This window comes from Macrobrachium nipponense, chromosome 2 (genome assembly GCF_015104395.2).
Source record: "Macrobrachium nipponense isolate FS-2020 chromosome 2, ASM1510439v2, whole genome shotgun sequence".
Taxonomy (NCBI): domain Eukaryota; kingdom Metazoa; phylum Arthropoda; class Malacostraca; order Decapoda; family Palaemonidae; genus Macrobrachium; species Macrobrachium nipponense.
Window position 1 is genome coordinate 73151977 of NC_087201.1, and position 21449 is coordinate 73173425.

A 21449-nucleotide genomic window follows, 5' to 3' on the forward strand; every position below is an offset into this window, starting at 1 on the left:
CAGTCTTCATTTGAACGAGTCTTCGACAAGTCTGACAAATATTTACGCCTCTACTAATATTGCTTTGAGGAAGGGTCATCATGAGGAATTTATATTGATCCCTTCAACTCCATATTTTGGAGGGCATATTTGGCGGCCACCTGGATGTTCCCTGGTCCCCCACGGTTTATGGTTCATCACGGTCTCATTCTTCACCTTACCTTCGTGGAGGATTCCGTCGGGATATAGTATAACGTTCTACGAAGTATTAGCGTTAGCCACTTCTTGCTCGGATAGACTACGGTGAGTATCAAGCATTGCTAGGGCAAATACTTTATGGTAATGATAGTAATCTCTTTGTGCCTCTGTTAGTGCCTTTTAAAGACCTTCCTGCATGCCGTTGGTTAAGTACGATTTTTTTTTTTTATATTGAAGAATTTTTCTTGTCCTTACGGTTGGTCTAAAGCTCTGCTAAAGGTTACATCTTTATAGTATTTTGCAGAAGTGGTAAGCAAAGATTTCGTTTTTATTGTCATAAAAGCAGTTAAGATACACAATTGAAGAATATTATCTTTCTATAAAGGGTAACTTATATGAGTGTTACATTATTTCAGGACAGAGTTATCCAGCATTGATAATATGGTTATCTGGCTTAGTTTTTTCTGTCCTTGACCATCTCGCAATGAAGGTAATACGTTCACATATTCATATATATAAGTGCTTCTTGTAGCATTATTCTTATACATCAATTATCATAATATTCAAATTCCAAGGGAATTTACCACTTTTATGGTACAATTGTCTTTAAGTTGCTAATACAGGTAAGGAGAAAGCTGATCCTTGAAGAGAAAGAGCCTTGTATTATGAACTTGATAATTTCACATTACTTGATAGTAATACACTATAAATTAATTTTTCAAGTGAATAAATGAACTTCCTTTGATCTATTTATAAGAAGGTGATTATATAGTTTAAAGCATACCACGTTTTCAAGACTGGTATTCGATCGTTATCACATAAAACTTAGATGGTAGGTTGTTGTCTTGACAAACTTTTTCAGAATGTCCATTAGTTATTAAGATAGTGTCCGTTGGCTGCATAGGTATTATTATCATGATGGTAATTCTAGACACCGTCAAAAGAGCTACAACTGTTTTCGGTTTCCTATGCATGTTAAGTAACGTGAACCAGTTTCCTTTGGCGTTTCTGAGGGAAGGTGTACTCGAAGTCTGAATGGTCTAATATAGAAATCCGGGGCGGTTTTAAACCTATTTCACCAATTTGATCAAATTGGGCCCATCGCCTTAACGGGGCCCACTGCCAGAGTTCCGTTTGAAGAATTGTCTGTATTCTAAAAGGAATAAGCTGCTACCGAAAACATGAAATGAAGAATGAGGAAGTATTAGTCTCCACATCATAAAGCATACTATATTAACAGAAAATTATCATTTGGATAATCATTTTATATTAAACATAGAAAATCTTAATTTCTATAATAATAATAATAATGAAATAATAATGAATCAAATCAATAATAAAATTATGATAATGAATAATAGATATAATAAATATAATTAAATAGATGAAATAATTAATAATTGATATATGCCAAAGAAAACGAAGTTTTGAGAGAGAGAGAGAGAGAGAGAGAGAGAGAGAGAGAGAGAGAGAGAGAGAGAGAGAGAGAGATTAAATGTCGTTGAGTTTGAATGTTCTAATTTGGTCATGTAATTCGTAGCACTGGCGCTGATAGAAATTGTAGATATATGATGATTTTGTAGTGGCAAGTAATTTTTTTATTTGGGCTAGTTTTGCCACAAGCATTTGGTCTGCTAATAAGCTTGCGCGAATGGTAGTGAATTAGTTCTTGATCTCCAAAGTTGTGCCTGTAACTACTTTTTGTGTGCGTGTGTGTGTCGATAATTACTTGGATGATAGTGATACTTCAAGGTACGTAAGAATTTATATTGTATTAGCAGGGTATGAATAAGATGCGTTTGGCTTTAGATGAACACTAAAAAAGATTTGGTAATTTCGAATTAAGTAGTTTTTATTTTTATTTTTAATGAGGGGGTTGGGAATCTGTGGGCAGTTTTACTAAGGCGGATTAAAAAATCGTCATTTTGAACGAGAGGTTATTTATTGAAAAAGCTGCTCGTCCTCACTCCAGTTTATGGTATGACCCAAGGCCAAGAAAGACAAGGTCTACCCAAACGGATGGAGTCGCCTTTCACCTTTGGTAAGTAAGTAGTCGTTGGCGTGTCTAATAGAGGCACCAGGCCAGCTCAAGGTCCTGGGAGGGAAACCCTTTCATTCCTCACCTGACTGTCACGGGCTGATAATAAGTAAACATCTCCGTTTTCTTTAAGATGCACTTGTGAACTAAGGAAAGATTTCAGAATTCCTCAATAATTATTGAGTGCATATATAAGTGTTTACATAATAAAAATATTATACATATAGCACTGCATAATGCCATGTGTGTGTTGAGTTGATGACTGCAAATATAGGTATTCGTTTTTCCCCCGAAAAACGAAGAAATACGAAATGAGTGGGCATGACTCAAAAGATGTGGCACGTATATAAAAAGGTTTGTAGCACTCAAAACAACTCTCCCAATCCTGAGAAAAAGAGGTATATTCCTATTTTGGAACCTATTTCAAAAATAGGTATGTATATGAAAATACTGCGTCACATTACATTAATAAAAAGTAATATAATTCACGATGCATGAAACTATCGTCATTCACCAAAGTCTGTACGGTACATGAATTACATCCTTATTGCTGGTGTTATATTAATAGAAACAAAATTATAGTGTGGTATGAATAGAGAAACACATGCACAGACACACACACAAAATATTATGATTGTGATAGTAGTTTCCCCCAAATTATACCCATAATTTTTTTTTTTCTTTACGGCAATTCACCAGCTGACGCAATAATTTCAGCCTACATGTGGGATTTTGGGGGAAGTGAGCAGACCTTCTCTTTCATACACGAAAATTCCCGAACCCATATGTAACTGATTGAGTGTGATTTATAGATTTGTGAGATGGGTCTTTTTGTCTGACATAAATTTCTTCAGTTTTTGAATTGGATTTAAAAAATCCAGGCACAAACTTGTCTGAAATTTACATATTTGCCATTAATTAATACGAACTGGATATTGATACGGCAGCCGTACCCCGATTGCGGTAGATATTGGTACGGCAGTGAATTGCGCATGCGCCAACCCTTGTTTATCGCCTCAGGAATATCAGTGACAGCAAGAAAAATGGCAACGGAACAGCATGAACCGCGGAATAATACGTTAGTTTCCGCCGGAAAAATGGATGTTTTCAGGCTTTAACGAGCTGAAAAAAGCCACAGACCTTTACGAAGACTCAAACTTTCAAAAATTGTATATACGTAGGACACGAACGATCGAATCGGCCCTGAAAAGAACTCCGAAGAGGAGATTCAAAGAGGATTATATATAAATATATACTCTACCATCGTACCTTTGATGACTTTCTCGGCCCTTTATTCTGCCCGACATCGGCAGTTGCAAAGGGCCGCCTTTATACATTTTACAATATTCTTTTAATTCACTTCATTGGGTATTGCAGCTGTCGGAGAAGACGATAAAATTTTACCAGCTAGTGAAATGGCAAAATTAAACAAAATTTCAGCACTATTCCATTAAAATTGGGATATTTTTTTTGTTTTTGTTTTTGTTTTTGTAGCACAAAAAGCGGGACAAAATTCACAAATCAAAAGCCAAAACAAGAAAAAAAAAGGGGGGGGGGGACATTTTGCTAACTAAAAAAAGGGGGGACAGATGTTCAAAAAGCGGGACTGTCCCGCCTAAAAGCCGAACTCCGGTCAGATAATACAGTAAGATTAGCAAAACTGGTAAACGGATACAGCTAACTGCCATACCTACAGCAAGTCAAGAGCGCAATACGGCACCACTGAGAGAATCTGCCGTAACCACCCCCCCCCCCCCCCCCCCCCCAACATTATGTTAATTGTACGGCAGGAAGTCTGAAATTGACGCATGCGCAATTCACTGCGGGATACGGCTGCCGTACCAATATCCTGTGCCTAATCCAGCTACCGATGGATTTAAGATTGTAAAAAATAAACGAATTGCCAGATTTGACTAGTTCATTTTCTTTTTTTGATGTTTGCGCCATTTACTTTTTTTTTGTTTACAACGTAAACAAGTTTTGTATCGTTAAAACTATTTGTTTATTATTGTGATAACTTATATAGTGCTTGCTTTGTCGATTGGTTTCCTGATAATATATGCTGGGAAAAATAATTCGATCAGATGTAGAGGAATTGTATCAAATTATTACGTACGTTACTATCAGCAACAGATTATGATTTGCTTTGATTTTTTATCCTGAATAATATTAATTACTGAACAGTAAACTCTCAGATAATGGCTAGTAATCACGATGATTTCGACGGTCTGTAGATGTTACCGAGAAATCGTTAATCAATTCTCTTGGGTTTCGAAGAAGAGGGAAATGAGAAGGACACTTCCCTTAAATTGCATTCCTGCTGTGGCATAGGCTACCAGTAAGCAGCGGTTATAGTTTCCCTTTCAAAATGCTTCTTCCGAGATTATGCAGTAATTGTTTTGTCCATTTCTGCTTATTTGGGGATATGTTGGTTAAATATTTTTTCGGCTAATGTCAAGGGCAAATGGTTAAGTTTATTAAAATAGAATGGCACAGTATGTTGAAAAACTACTGCGGACAGTTTTCAAGTCGAGCAGATAACATTTTTCTGTATGCGCAAAAAAAAATTAATAATAATAATTCACCACGCATGTACTGCAATATATTATTCAGGTAAAGGAATGTGCGAAGGAATTTTTTTTTTTTTTTTTTTTTTTTTTGTTTTTTTTTTTATATTTTATTTTTTTTTTACTTCAAAATTTACTGTCACTACAGAGCAAAAGTCTTTTTTTCCTTATAAGTTTGCAATTGTCATTTAATTCTTTAAAAATGGTTTGCTTCGGTGTTTACATACGTAAATAGATTAATCTATATTAATCAAAAGATTTGTTTGTAAGCCTTAAAATCATAACTTTCCCGTTAAAGTTAATAAAGACCGCGATTTTTCTTGGAATATAGTAGTCGTAAATAATGTGTACAAAGTTCAGTTCCAAACACCGTCTATTCCAGACGTGTAAATATTATCTGTACCAAATTACTTCCTAAATACTATCACTTACAGGCGTGTAAATATTTCGCTGTACTAAATTATTTGCGAAATACCATCACTTTCAGACGTGTAAAAAACTGTACCCTAAAGGGGCCCACCCATACACGTTCAAAAAAAAGCGTCAAAATTTTGCATCAAAATTTTGATATCAAAATTTTGATGCAAAATTTGAGTGTGTGTAGGGCGTTTTGATGTCAAAAAAAGATTTGAAGCAAAATTTTGATTGATCAAATCCGTTTGATATTTTTTGACGAGTCGTCAAATTTTTGATGCGTGTGTGGGCTCCTGTCAAAATTTTGATCAAACTTTTTAGTTCGCAGGTGACTGACGAGGAGATAGGATCGCCATGTCTGTGAAGAAGGAGGCCGAAAAGAATTTTTGATTGAAGTTTTAGGAGTGTAGAGCCAAAGCTGTTTTTATCGCAAATTAACCATCACTGAAAAATATATTTCTAAATATTTTTATTTTGAGGCTTATTGTAGTTGAAAGTACAGAATTTTTTCAAATCTAATTCGTATATAAAGTATTTTGAAAGCCAAACTATAATTTGATTAAAAAAACCATCAAACAGTCAGTATTTTTCATACATAAAATACCTATTAATTCTCTCATTACAAACAAAGATAAAGCCAAACGTTCTAACTTATATAAAGTACAGAATTTTGCATAAATGAGTCGTGTAATTTAATCTGTATATAGCTGACATAAAGGAAAGTCAGGTACAACATTCAAAAAATGTATTCCCTTACTGAACGATCAGTAATTTACATACTAGATAAATAAGTATGCATGTCCATTTTTCTTTGACAAGAAGAATTAGATGTAATTTTATGCTAAGTAACCTATAAATTGTTATGAAAAATTACTGCGCAGAGTTTTTGACGTCACAAAAACCCTAGTCTAGTAATTTTCCCGTTTTAAAAACCAGTCTTTTGACCATTTCCGACGTTTACCAGGAGGTTTATCAGAGTCCAATGCCAACACTAGTGCTATGGCCACTGATGCATCCATGTCGAAGATTTTGACGATACTGAATTTTGATGGGAAAAACGCCTAAACGTGTGTGGGCAATTATGCATCAAAATTTTGTATCAAAGTAACACGTCAAAATTTTGATGCAAAATTTTGACGCTTTTTTTGAACGTGTATGGGCCCCTAATAACTCGATTACAAAATACCATAATTTTTCAGACGTTTAAGAAAAACCGAAGCCACGTAGCTACTAGAGGAGCTAAAAACTTCCAAGGAGCCGAAAGAAACGAAATGTCTTCAACCTCCTTGCTCCTCTCTACTCCTTGTTCGAGGAAAGGTCGAGCGGCTCTGAATTTTAGCAGGTACTTAATCACCTGAGTTCCGTGTTTATCGTTAGTACCTAAGCTCAATATTTTCATCTGATTCTGAAAGTTTTATTTGTGGTCTCGGAGCTGCAGGGAAGGTTTTAAATTAGTTATTTGTTAACTGTAAATGTACAGAATTTGCAGTGTGGGTGAATTAAACAATTTAGGCCACCGGCTGTGATGAATTTCATAATGGCATGCATATTTTATGGCATACAAGGTCCTTTGGACTTTCTCTTTAAGGAATTCATAGTTGTGACTTGAAATGTTATGAAGGGCAGACATTAGGTAGTGTAAAATTTGAGTATTAAAAGTTGTGCAGTGTGCAGGATTCTGCATTAATAATTCAGAGATATGCCTACAACGCTTACTGCATGGATACCTTAATAGGGAGTTTTAAAAATCTTTCTAATAAAGGAAGTTTTACTATAGGATGGCTGTGAATTCATAAGATTGCGAAATTTGTGATAAGGGTAAGGATTTAGTCATTCATAAATTATTACTCGGGATCGTAAAAAATTTCTTGGTGCTATTTTTTTTTATTAAGGTAGGTATAGTTATGGGGCTTTTGATTCATGACTTCCTAGTTTACGAATTTAGCAAGTTTCTTTATATAATGAGTTAAAGGACATATTGAAATTAAGTCATTGGTGTACTGTGAAAAGCACTTTATTATCGTTAATGCTAAACTTTGTCTCTGAAAACCTTGAAAGTGAATTAGAACTGAATATGAGTTTACGTTTTGTGGTAATTTTGTAATACCTTTACCAAGGAAATCTTAAACCTTGCGATAAATTAGGGTAGATCTATAAATATTAATTAAAATTCTTGTTCAGGAAGTAAAACTGCTAAGAAAAACCGCATCTGCCATAGTCTAGGCCTCCGCGGAATAGTAATATAAATCTACCCATTTCCGTTCAGATCGGGCATATTTTACACTTCTATGCAATATATCTCGGGTTTTTGCTTGGTTCTTTATTTTAAATGTATGGCTCAATTTTCTAGGTGATCAATATCGGACTGATTTTGTTAGCTCTTATTTAACGTATCTAGTGCTGGGCAGATTTTTAAGGTTTCTGGTATCAGTCAAACTTTCAGGCATTTTTGGTCTTATTAAAGCGGATATTGTTCTTTAATACTGATGTGAAAAAAAGCATGTTTTGGGCGTTGAATCCTTTTAAATACATTTTCGATCCTGGTACCTACCTTGCAGTGAATTGTCGGTGGTAGAGTAATTTTCAAGATTTTGGTTTTAGGGGAACTTTTAATTGGATGTTTGGTTTTAAGAGCAATCGCTAGAGCACGTTTGATGCTGGGATCACTCTCCAGCACACGTTTGGTGTTTTGGGGCAGTCACCCGCGCACGTTTGGTAGTGGAGCAGAGTTTTCCAGTGCATGTTCGGTGTTTTGGCCACTTTCCCGCGAATGTTCGGTGTTTTGGCCACTTTCCCGCGAATGTTCGGTGTTTTGGCCACTTTCCCGCGAATGTTCAGTGTGTTGGCCACTTTCCCGCGAATGTTCAGTGTATTGGCCACTTTCCCGCGAATGTTCAGTGTATTGGCCACTTTCCAGCGAGTGTTTGGTGTAGGGGCCTCTATTCCAGGGCGTGTTTGGCATAGGAGCCACTTTTCCAGTGCGTGTTTGGCGTAGGGGCCACTTTTCCAGTGCGGGGCCAGTTTCCATGCAGTGATTGTTTGGCGTTGGGGCCATTTTCCATTGTTTGGTGTAGGAGCCACTTTTCCAGTGCGTATTCGGCGTAAGGGCCACTTTTCCAGTGTATTTGGTGTAGGGGGCACTTTTCCAGGACATATTTGGCGTTGGGGCCACTTTTCCAGACCATATTTGGCGTTGGGGCCACTTTCCTGTAAAAGTTTGGTGCATATTTGTTTTTGGGGGTACATTATTGCGCACTCAGTGTTGATGATTTTCCAGTACATTTTCGATGCCGAGGCCACTTTCCAGTGTATTTTGTTAAGGATACTTTTCCTGTGCATATTTGGTGTTTTATTTGGGGTACATTCCTGTCCATTGGTGTTGAAGATTTGCTGGTGGATGTTGAGGCCACCAGTGCTTGTCTGGGGTCGGGGGCTCATTGATTGATGCTGAGGCCACTTTACAGTGCTTTTCCAGTGTTTTTGGGTACTTTGCAGTGTATATTTGTTGCTGGGAGCACATGCCAGTGCATTGTCGATGTTAAGACTTTTCCTGTTCATGTTCATGGAGATTTTTTTTTTTTAGTACATAGATTGTTGATGTCGCTTTCAAGCACATGTTAAGTGTTAAAGCTAATTTCCAACACGGTGTGTAAGTCGCTTTGAAGCGATGTTCGGTGTTAAGGCACTTTTTACTGTGTGTTAATGAAGAAGCAGAGTTGTAATGTTGTATCACATTTTTAATCGGTAAGAATTGTTAAATCCCAAAACCTTTTTATTTTTAGTGTGGTTAAGCCTGTATTTTAACTTTTTCAATGGAGAAAGTTAACTTCATTGCTACTAATAGTTTAAAGTTTTATTAACAAAAAACTAGGTATAGGCTTGTCAGTGTATAGACTTCTCATAGTACAATTGGTGTTGATGTTGTAGCTATAAATATACTCCCACCAAAAAAACCAATAAGCATGATAAGCTTGCATTTAAAGTTTTGATTCTTAATGTTGATTTTAGGCTTAAATTAGGTAGGACCGCCAAAATATGGAGATAAAAGAATTAAGTCCAGATATCAAAAGTGGAGAAGTATCATACAGAAAAGATTCTGCTTCAGGGAAAAAGAGCAGATCTTTAGGATAGTTAAGTATATCTTAAGTTTAACCAGTCCATTGAGCTGATTAACAGCTCTCCTAGGGCTGGCCAGTAGGATTAGATATTATTTTGCTTGTAACGGGACCTACAGCTTATTGTGGGATCCGAACCACATTATGTAGAGAAATTTATTTCTGATCACCTGGAATAACTCTGATTCCACGTTGGCAGAGCGGGGAAGCGAAGGTATTATTACAATTTCGGGCAAGTTCGGATATGTATTATATTTTTACTTATATATTTTTGAAATGATTCATACGAGAAACTTTCATAATCTTCCCGCAAATTAAGGGTTACAGAGATATTTGCCGATGAATATTTTTTTATTGCTGTCCCAAGGATGTGTTTATTACATGGATTCCGTTGTTCGGACGTGGGGTAGTTTTTTTTTTTTCGTATTTTGAAGTTAGTGGAAGTTTTCATCGACATTACTTTGGAACTCCAGAAGTAGTGAATAGTGATCATTCAGTGCTAGCTCTAAGGTAAGTGAAGTGGTTAACCAAAAGATGTATTTTGCTTTGCAGAGGAGTTTTCCAATCTCGTAAGTGAAACACTTTCGTGCATGTTGGGGGTTGTGGACACGTTCGTGCATGTCGGGGTTTGAGGGCACTTTCGTGCATGTCGGGGTTGAGGACAATTTTCGTGCATGTTGGAGGTTGAGGACAATTTTCATTGTATGTTGGCCGTTTGGCACGTTTCAGTGAGTTGCTGTATTTCAGGCACTACTTAGTTGCTATGTCTGTTGTGGTCACATTCCAGTGAATTTTTTATGTTGGAGAAACTTGTGTTTTCAGAGTTGGGGTGGTTTTTGAGCAAGCTTTTGAGTTGGGCATTGTTTAAGATTTGGGCAATTATTCTGACAAAGTCTTGGTGCACTAGTTCTTGAGTATCTAGTTTCTATTCTTGCTTATGGTGTTGGGAGTCTATTGCGAGTATAGTTTTAGGGGATAGTTCGAAACTTTCATTTTTAGTGTTGAGGGATTATGGTTTTAAAGACCTCATAATCAATTTTCCGTTGGTCATTAGTGTAATCTTTTGATTCAAATACGAATGTTAGTTTTTCTGATATTAAGTTTCAGGGAATTTTTTTCTACCATGAAGGGGAGAGACTGAGGTAAGTCTGTTACTGGTAGACTTTTTAAGAGCTGCTGTTAGGGAAGATGTACTACTGTTAATGTGAGAGTCGACATAGTCTTGCTTTGGGGAGACTTAATAGTCGCATGAAGAATAAAGGTTATCAGTACACAAATTTCTAGCTTCAAAAAATCCATCAGCATTGCAGATGGCTTTGGACCGTGAGCATTTCTGGTAAGATGAGCCATCCACGAAGTAAGAACCTGTACTAACAGATTTGGTGGAAGTATTCAGAAGGTGAATGAGAAACACTCACGAGATCCGGGTGGGAATACCATGGCCAGTTTGTCTAAGAGGTGGTACATGGTTGGACGTGTTGTGGATGCAAATCCTTTTAGTCTCATTCAAAGGGGGTTGGATTTGGTATGTGGTGTCGATGCAGAACTTTGACACTTAAAATGGACCACAAGACAGCAGGTGAGAATTTTGACTTTAGTACTCATATGCACATTTGATAATTCTTAGATGGCGTGTGAACTTGGTATTAATTCTGTTAATATAATGGCGGGAATGGCTTTGCCAAAGTTCATGGCATGTGAACTTAATAGGCATTAATTCTATTATAATGGTTGGAATGGCTTTGCAAAAGTTCATAAGACATAGTAAGAACTAGACTTGTATAAAATTATTTTCCACACACATGGAAGCGGGAGTCACAGTAATAGGAGGCACTGTAAGGGAAATGTTATCGTAGTAAACTTAGTGAAAATTGCGTTTTATGAAATGGAAATAAAAAAGAAATTAAAGCCTAGCTTTAATCTTCCAGTAAGTTTGGGTACTATGCTACTTATGACAGCTAAGTATAGGGGTAGATTAAGAAGTAATTTTTTTTTACCATCCGTTTTAGCTCTGGCTATGCTTTAAGAAAAATCCTTGACTATGAAAATGTTATTTTATAAACAATCAGCTTTATTATTATTTATCATAATTATTATTGAACTAAGGAACCTCCGTAACGAGGACATTTTGATGACAATTAAAAGCCACAATAATGTTAAAATTATATTTTTGTACAAGGTTTGGAAATTTTAACCTTGAAAAAAATGTTTTAAACACTGTGGCTTTTAATTGCCACTATTATTATTATTTATTATGATTATGATTTTATGATTATGATTAGATTATGATTATGATTATGATTATGTGATTATGATTATGATTTATTATGATTATTTTCTGATTATTTTGATTATTCCCTGATGATTATGATTATGATTATTATTATGGAAATTATTATTATGATTATTATTATGAATTTTATTTATTATGATATTATGATTAGATTATGATTATGTTATGATATTATGATTATTATGATTATGATGATTGATTATGATTAGATTATTATATGATTATTATTATGATTTATTATGATTATTATTATGATTATTAGTTATTATGATTATGATTATTTGATTATGATTATATTATGATGATGATGATTATTGATGCGATGATTATTATGTGAGATATTATGATAAGATGATTATTAGATTAGATGATTATTATGAATTAAGATGATTATTATGATGATTATTATGATGATTATTATGATTATGATGATATGATGATTTATGATGGATTATGATGATTTATGATGATTATGATTTATGATGATATGATGATTATGATGATGATGATGATTATGATGATGATTATGATGATGATTATGATGATGAAATTATGATTATGTTATGATTATGATTATGATTATATGTTATTATGATTCTTATTATGATGATTATTATGATTTATTATTTATGATTATTTATTATGATTATGATGATGCTGATGCTGATGCTGATGCTGATGCTGATGCTGATGCTGATGCTGATATTATTATGATTATTATTATTATGATTATTTTATTATTATGATATTATTACTATGAATTATTATTACTATTATGATTATATTACTATTATGATATTATTACGATTATGATTATTATTACTATTATTATTTACTATTATTATTACTATTAATTTTTCCTATGTCATCCTTTTCTTACTATGTGCGCTGTTTCTAGTAGCAAATTTCTGCACGAGTCCTGGAGCTACTTCGGCATCTAGTTTTTCTAGATTCCTTTAAAGGGATTTTGGGATCGTGCCTAGTATTCCCATGATTATTATTTTCCCTGGCATATCCCATTTCCTTATTTCTATTTTCAAATCTAGATACTTGTCAATTTCTTTCGCTTCTACTCTGGTGTCCCATGGTATTGCAACATCAATGAGTGAAACTTCATGATTTTCTCGATTTTCTCAGTGTCACCTCTGGTCTATTGGCAAGTATTGCCCTATTTGTTCTGATACCATAGTCGAAGAGGACCTTTACCTGATAGTTTTCTATCACTCCCTCAGGTTGGTGTTCGTACCACGTATTACTGCAAGCTAGCTAGTGTGTCCTACACTGGCTCAGTGGACGGCTTTTCCTACTGAAACTTGCCCCTCTGTGTTGGTTCTGTGTAAGTGCCAGACATTCTCTTGCTATATGCATATAGGCGAGATGTTATTTCCATCTATCGTTTTCTGACCATATCTGGTTCTTAGGGTCTGATATTGTGCCGTTGTTACCATGTCTTCTTGTTTCCTTTAGTTCTCCCCTCTGTATCCATTGCTATGTTTCATTGCCAGCTAGTTCTTCAGTCTTGTCTACTGTACTGTCCGTGCATTGGTTTGCTGTGCAATTCCTTGTCATTCTCCTGTCTATTTCTGGGTCTTCATCTACTTTAATCAGTCCTTCTCCTCATGCACTCCTTAGCCACTAGTCTTCACTGGTTTCCAGATACTGACCCAGTGCGCTAATCTCGATGTTGATGCAGTCTGCTTATGCTTTGTAGTACTCTTACCTCCTTCTGCATATATTCTTTCCTAATCGTGTTCATCTTTTGGTGTTTTAAATCTTCTGTTAATCCCAGATATTTGTATCCTGTCTCATCTGTGTGTTTGATGCAATTCCTATATTAACCAAGGCATATTTTTCTATTCCAAACTTCATCCTGATGTCCCCAGATAGAATCCTTAGTCTTGGATTAGGGTATCTATTTCCTTGAAGCTTTTCCATGCAGCTTGATGTCGACTATGCAAATCAGATGGTTAATTTTGTTACTGCCTTTCTTGAGTTGGTACCCACCATCTATCTGCAGTACTTTTGTCATGGGAATCATGGTTACTACAAAGATTAATGGGGACAGGAGTCTCCTCGAAAGATCCCTTTCCTGAATCTAACCTCAGTTAGTCTTATCCCAGAGCTTGTAAGTATGGAGTTTTCCTCTGGCCCATATATTTTCAGGCATTCTATTATCACGTGTATGGTATCATGTCGAAGGCTTTATTGTTGTCAATCCATGCCATGCTTAGGTTGGTTTTCTATCTCTTACTGTTCATTATCATTCTTTTGTACTGCTACACTGCCTTCTGCAGCCTTACTGTTGGTGGGGGATAGTGTTTGTATCCTCTAGATAGTTTATAGCCTTTCATTAATGATACCTGTTAGTCTTTCATTAATGATACCTGTTAGTAACTTTCACATTACTAGTAAGCAGGTGATAGGCCTCTAGTTAACTTGCTATATTTTCCTTGTTCTTGTCTCTATATTAATGTTCTCCCTTTGGTCATCTATTTGGGCGCATGGTGGTTTGTGATACAATGCTGGAGGAGCTCTGCTATTCGTGGGTGTAGGGACTTGGAAGTTTTTGAGCCAGTATCCATGGACTTCATAAGGACCTGAGGCTTTCCAGTTGGGTCTTTTCTTTAGTTGGTGTCTGATTGTCTCTGCCGTAATTTCGGTGAATCTTTATTTTATATTCTCCCTATTTCTTCTGCCTTGACCTCTTGGAGGCATGTTGCGTGTGTGTGAGATATCGGATTGCGCCATATGTTTTCCCAGACTTTCTTGGTTGAGCTGCTGGATTTCCTGGTGATTCTTCCCCTCTTAGTTGGCTGCATAGTCTCTCTTGGTTGGTTTAGTTTGTTGGTATCCTTAATGCCTGTTCTTGTGCCACTGGATTTAAGTGCTTTGGCTTTAAAGCCTCTGTATATCTTGTGTTTAGTCCTTTCTCCTGTACTTTATTTCTCATTCAGTTCCTCCCTTGTTTCCTTGCTTCTGGGTCTGTTCTACCATCTTTGTTTACTCAAGAAGCCAGATCTCTCCAGCATCATTTATTTTTCCAGGTGCCCTTTTCCAAGGCCGTTGCTGTTTTGGTTTGTGTTGGGTTAATTGTGTTAGTGGCGTTGGTGTCTGTATTCCCTGAGTTCTGCTATTAGTTGTGCTCCTGCTTATACCAGGATATTTTTCTGTGATGCAGGTGGTGTGCTAGTCTCATTATTTCTTTAATTCACTTGCTTTCTCCCTAAATTCCTTTTGTTGCAGGCTTCCATGTAGGGGACCTTTGTTCTTCATGTATCTGGCTTAATCCACTGTTTGATCCTTTTCCACCCATTCCAACCTATCTATTACGTCTTTGGTGTTTCTTAATGTGCCATTGTTTGGTAGCTTATTGCTGTCGTCTTCTGTGGTATAGTCTCTAGGTTAGTCTTCCTGTTCTTTGTTGCTTGGTGTTATCTCTTTCCAGGTCCTCTTTCTGTTGTGGAGAGCCAGGTTTTTCCTTTTTTTCTTGCATGGTCTGTTAGCCTCAATTCTGTAAGGGGGCCAGTTATTTCTCTTAATATAACTTAATTGTTGAACATTCTGTATCCTCTCTCTGCAGAGTTGCTTCTGATGTAGCGTCTCGGTTTTCCTTATTTTCTTTGGTTGATATTTTTCTTATGGTTTGCCTCTGTTGCTAGAGTCTCCGGTTGCTGGTTACAGTTGTGGTGGTCAGTTGCTGGATAACTACCTCCAAGTACCTGTACACCTGGCTGCTGGACGACTCCTCTGTTGCCAGAGGTTCCAGTTCTTTCCATCATTGCTGAGTTTGCTATTTAACCCATTGCTGGATTCTATCCCATTGGGGATAAATATTCATTTACAGTCGAGTTGACTGAGGAAATTGTGTTAAGATCTTTTCCCAAGGAATCAGAGCAGAGGAGAGCGGTCACTCATCCAACGACCTACCAGCCCCAGTGTTGATTACCCAGTATATTATTATTATTAGTATTATTATGTATTATTATTAGTATCATTATTAGTATCATTATCATTATCATTATCATTATCATTATCATCATGAAATCTATTCATACAGAACAAGCCACAGGGGCCATTTGCTTTAAATTCGATTCCATTAGGAAGAAGAGGTGGTAAAGGGAAATAAATCAGAGATCCCACTTATTAGAAAAAATTTAATCGATTAAAAGGTAATAAAATGCAATGAATAGTTTTCTGGTAGTAATGCACTGCATCTGCATCTTCGCTTGAACTTCTAAAGTTCAGAACCTCTGGAACTGACAAGTTCGATAGCGAAACATTTACTTCATGTTGTTCAGCGAATCTGGTTGCCCTCTTTTAAGTAGAGGGAATCAAGAGATAGATTGCGAAAGTGAAAGATCTGTTGAAATACAACTTGCGAAGAGTGACGAGAACATCTGTCGATGGTCCAACTCATAACTGCTACTATTAGGAAATAAAACCTACCACCACGATCCACTCAAATCTAAAACAGAAATCTCTGGCAGAAGCAAACATCCACACCAGAGAAAAGTAGATGAAGCACAAACGACCTAAGACAGGTGCATTGATTTTATCACTGTTCTTTAGGCTTCCTAATAATACTTAATTTTCATGCGGCATTCGCAGAAACTTTCATTCCTGTCTCAAAAGTTATATGTGAGAAGTCACACTTAGAATAATTAGTGTGACTCCTTCAGGAGAGTTCCATCCACATGAAGGGGAGGATGGGGTGGGAAATCGTTCGAAATCTGTTAAATCAATAGTGTTGTTGCTTTATTGGAGTGTAGCCTCATAACCCACCGACTACACCATTCACTGATCCGGGCCATGTCCGGATTGAGGCTGAGGGAAGCGCAGCTTCATTTCTCATAAATGGAGACTGGACTAAACCCAAAAGTTGAATCATCGGCATGCTGTGTTAATGGCTAACTGCTTGTGAACTGCAGTTAGGGAATATTTTGAGCAATTTTTGTTTAAATTACTCGAGGTAATACTTTCTCCGTCTACAATAACCAAGGCTCCGACTGACGTATTGAAAGTTTATATTGTAAGATGTATAGATTTGTAACATTAATTTTTAGTTATAAAAAATATTGTATAAGGAATATTTATGTTGATACCCTTGTAGATCTGAACAGATTTTGTGGTAGAAAGCTAAGCTTATGATGCATAAATCTGTAACAAATGTTATAGTTCTGAAAAAATCTGTTAGGCAACGTTTATTTTGATAACCTTGTAGATCAGAACATATTTAGTGCTCAAAACAGAATAGTGGAACCTATTTGTTCGAATGTTCAGCAGTAAAAAATTTAGAGATCTAAACTGAATAAGATTGTGACTAATTGGAGTAATGACTGATATAAATAAATTAAGACATAATTTCTGGATAAGTAAGCCAAAATAATTGATCTCTATGTATTTCCTACCTCCGGTAAACATGGCCGCACCTGTACTCAGTTGAAATGGTGTAGTAGTTGGAGAGACATATTGCTTCAGTTTGATCCATTACTTCATGGTAATCCATAAAAACTGGAGGGAGGTTAAATGGATTTATATCCAGGTGAAAGTACGAGTAGAAATATATAGGCAAAAATTAAATTTATGCTGTATCTCGCTTGTTAAGAGTTCAATATCCTTTTTTTTAGAACAGTTTTGAAGTTGATTGGTAAATCATACTAAATTTAGTTCATCAAAATAATGAAACTAGGTTATTACTGTAAACGATTTATTTACTTCAATATTTAGTGAACCTCGTGTTGCTTTAGTGGTAGTTTATGGTAGGCTTGCTAGAATGAACCTACCTTGATCAGGCTTGCATTTTCTACTTATTTTTTTTTTTTTTTTACAATGACCGTAAGGGATGAAATTAATTTCTGAATTTAACAAGGTGGTAAACAGGATCCAAAATTAACAAAGTGATAAAAATATTAGCGGTGAACGAAGTTTTCCCTTAACCGAGAGTAAATTTTATATATTTAAAGGCAATTAGACCATTGTGGCACTGGATTAAGGTAAATTTGGTTCAAAGCAATTTGCTGTATATTTTGATAGTTTTCCACCAAAACGAAAGTTCGAGCAAAATTAAGATTTGCGATGCCTAAATTTCGACAAAAAGAATGCAAGTTGGAGTATTTTTAATTGCTTTATAACAATTTGAGAATGTTGAATGTTAGTTTTCAACTGTAGTTACAAATATGCCTGCGAATTTTACAAAGCTGCAGTTTTCTTATACAAAAGTTATTGAATTCCGCAGGTAAATTTTGAGATTCTAATTACCTCTGGAGGCGAAGTTCAGATACCTACCTCGAGAAGCAACGTTGTTCAGCTGTGGTGTCACCTTGACTTTGAATCGACACTAATCGGTACGTCCCTTCTATCATATTTTTTGGTTCTCAAGATTTTAACAAAGAGGGAAGGTAACTTTCTTGCTGTTGTTTCAAGTTGACTTAATTTACGATTAAATATTTTTTGTTCAATAAATTTACAGTGAAATACTTTTCTTCAATATTAGTCTTTTCGTAGTATATTTGATTTAAGAAAACTTTTTCACAAATAATTTCATAGTATACCCGAAGTGAAAACTGTATCACCAAAAAATCAACAAGCATAGAAGCTTTAAAAATTTATTGTTGAATTTGTATATGATTCAGTGCTATTATGCTATTCTACTGTATTTCATATGCAGGTGTGATGAAGATGAATTTAGAAAAGCTGATCTTTGAAGGGCAGAAAATTCTAGGCTACGTTGTGAAGATCGCTACGAAGAGATATGGAAGAGGAAATTAGGCCGAAATATAGAAAATATTGTATAATGGAATTTTTGTACGAAGATTTTGAAAAACAAGCTTTATTATGGATTCCGTAAATTAGTGGAAGTAACTTGGTGGTGAATACGATCCACAATGAAAAAGAATATCAACTACGTGAATACCGAATTTCCTTTCACCCCTCCTGCGAGTACATTTAGGGTAGACAACACGGCACCTACATACTAGGTAGATCAATTTGGAGTCGGAGCATTTTGCAGATAATAGAATGCATGCAGTTTTTCTTCTTCTTCCTGATGGTTCGCCATTACAATAAAAGCCGAGTCAAATTTAGGTTTTTTGAATCTTTGATTGACTAAAGTTATGTAAAACTAAGGGATTTAACGGGTTTGCAACAATTTGTAAAATTTTTCAAATGAAATTACAAATTTAGGAGTGCTTATTTTGATTTTCTGAAGTTAATCTGAATTAAAGTAGTCGAAGATAGTTACATGAAGCAACGAATTATAAAGTTGTGGTGTGAATATTCAATAAAGAATTAGTTAATATACGTAATGAATTTGAAAATTATAAGTGGGGAAATTAATTGCATTTTTTTTTTTTACTATTTTCATTAATTACTCAGCTGAGTTTACAGGGTTAGGTCTACATGTTTTGAGAAGTTGCACTTTGTTATTAAGTTTTTTAATTTATCAGTTTGTACTTAAATTTTTTTCCTTAAATTTGCAGGTATGTAACAGTTTGTGTAACTTGTAGCTTAGAGAAGCTTGGTGAGGCAATCTTGAATAATTGTGATTCTACCGCGTCTACTTGGAAATAACAATAGCTGGTAAGTTGTTAGAAAAATTGTTCAAGGATCTTTTGACATCTGTAAAGAACGTCATTGCTGTTGACGACCACCTTGCTTTGATTTATGCAGTAACGTTTTCGGTATATAGGAGCACTGTTATTTCGCCACTTTTGCTGTGAAAAACATAAATCTTACTAAATTTGCCGTCAAAATATAAGCTTCCGTAAATAACTATAGACAACACTTGCTGTTGAAGCCATGGACAAATTTTCAACAGTTTGGTTGATATCTGTATGAAAATTCTTTAGTTTGACGTGACTTTAGTTTGACGCGCCTTTTTTTTTTAGTTCATTATTTGCGTGCTGATATTTTAGTTCGTTTAAATATACTAATTTTTTCACAGAAGAGTGATGAAGTGAAATATACTGTAAAAAATCTTTTTTTACAGAAGAGTGATGAAGTGGTATCTGCAAACTACTATGAACGATAGATAAAGACCAAATGGATTTCGCTATAGGCCAGTCCTCGACAAATCAGTCGTCGGGACGGCGACAATAATTTAGAGAAAAAGCAGATCGTCGAAAACGAGGGAAGGCCGCTTCGAAGGCGTCGGGACGGCGGCAACAGCCGAGAGAAAAAGCAGATCGTCGAATAGTGGGGATGACCGACCGGTGCCGGTCGAGTAGAAAACGTATTTCGACGATCTGGAGAAAAGCAAAGCTGTGTAATTTGAAGAGAAAGATGTAACAGTAAGAAGCGTAAGACTGCCATCATCAGAAAGAGAAAGCTGGGTGCGAACACATCAAAGAGAAAGTGGGTTAGAATTGACTGGCCATGGAACCATACGAGCAAAGGGAAGAGAACTGCGAGCGATGGCTGGGTTCTATACAGTTAAAGAGAAAGAATGGCACGAAGCAGATCTTGATGTATCCATTAAAAGAAATTTCGTCATTATTTTACAATAAGATGGCAAGTATTTTATATATGAAATTAATAAAACCAAATTTTAAAAATGGTGGAAACTTTTATTTTAATAGTTTGTTGGGGCCACAACATTATGGAAGGAACAGATATGAAAAATTTATAATAATAATAGTTAAAACCGTTAAAAGACCGATTACCAATTCAAAAATACATTTAACAACACCCCACTTCATTCTTCCACTGGATTTCTACGTAGATAATTTCTTAGGTGCCTCATATTGTAATTTTTCTTCTTTTACGGCGGTTGGGTTTCGCCTTTCATTTAACATCCGCTGCTGCTGTATCCCACAGTAGAGCCACCACCAAGTAATGTATCTGCTAGAAACCTTTACTCGTCGCACAGACTTACTGGTTTTCATCCGATTGAAGGCTCTTGTTAAAATCAGCTCAAACCGACGCTTCACATAACACCAGTTCGAAGATGCTTAATCTTAAGGCCTGTCCATACGACCGGGCCTGATCGGCGGACTTCCCCTCTAACGTGCACACTTGACGGGCAAACCATCAAATTGCCCGATGGGTCTTGTAGCAAAATCACCATGGTGGTGCCCGATGGCTTGAGCTTCGACCCTGGCAGACGTACGGTTAACCAAATACATTTCTTTTACTTAACCATTCTTTGCAGCATATTCTCTTCTTTTACTTCTTTTTCATCACACAAATCAATTATGCTACATAATGTTTATCGTACTGCACTGAACTCACTACTGGCATCGTCGGGCAAGCCCACCTCTCCATCGCCTCACCCGTGTGGACAACATTCACGCGTAAGCCCGCCAGAATTTCCCAGTCAACCCCGGAGCACGCCGATCAGGCCCGCTCGAGTGGACAGGCCTTTACGCCTAAATTCCCTCTTGAAGTTGCCTGCTGATAGAGAAATATTGTTAGTAAAAGAAAATAAATTCTAATGAACTCCTCGTTCGAATAAGAATTAATTAATAGAAAGTATGTTTAACAGAAGATTAAAGATGAATTATGAACATGGAACTAAAATTTAATTTTAATACTTAAAAACAAATCTCTATCCTTGAAAATACCAAATCATGAAATACGTACTTTACACTACATTTTTTCTAAAGTAAATTCAAACCCCTTTTAACAATGCATAATGACAATGTTTATCAAGATAACACAGAATTAGTAATATTTACACTAACCTCAGCAAAAATTATAAAATGAAATTTCACAAAAATTAGCAGCCATAATTTATTGTGAACACTTATAAAAAAAATACCCAATACAGAAAAAGTATACCCATTTTATTTTTGTATATGATCCAACGCAACAATCTTAGAACAATGTGGTTTGCAAGACAGGCAAGT

At 35.8% G+C, this 21449-nt stretch overlaps 1 long non-coding RNA gene across 4 annotated transcripts in view; it reads left to right on the forward strand.

Moving 5' to 3' along the window:
- The window catches only part of LOC135221451 (uncharacterized), a 20264-nt gene extending 146 nt beyond the window's left edge, over positions 1-20118 (forward strand). The window contains exons 1-5 of one of the 4 annotated variants that reach the window (XR_010315962.1): positions 1-282; positions 17840-17948; positions 18272-18581; positions 19083-19182; positions 19592-20118. The exon at positions 1-282 is cut by the window's left edge and continues 7 nt beyond it. This is a non-coding gene — a long non-coding RNA (uncharacterized LOC135221451). Of the gene's footprint in view, positions 283-6556; positions 6640-17034; positions 17598-17839; positions 17949-18271; positions 18582-19082; positions 19183-19591 lie in introns of those variants that run through there. The other 3 variants (XR_010315961.1, XR_010315963.1, XR_010315964.1) reach the window with 3 other exon arrangements.
- Positions 20119-21449: the final 1331 nt, after the last annotated feature.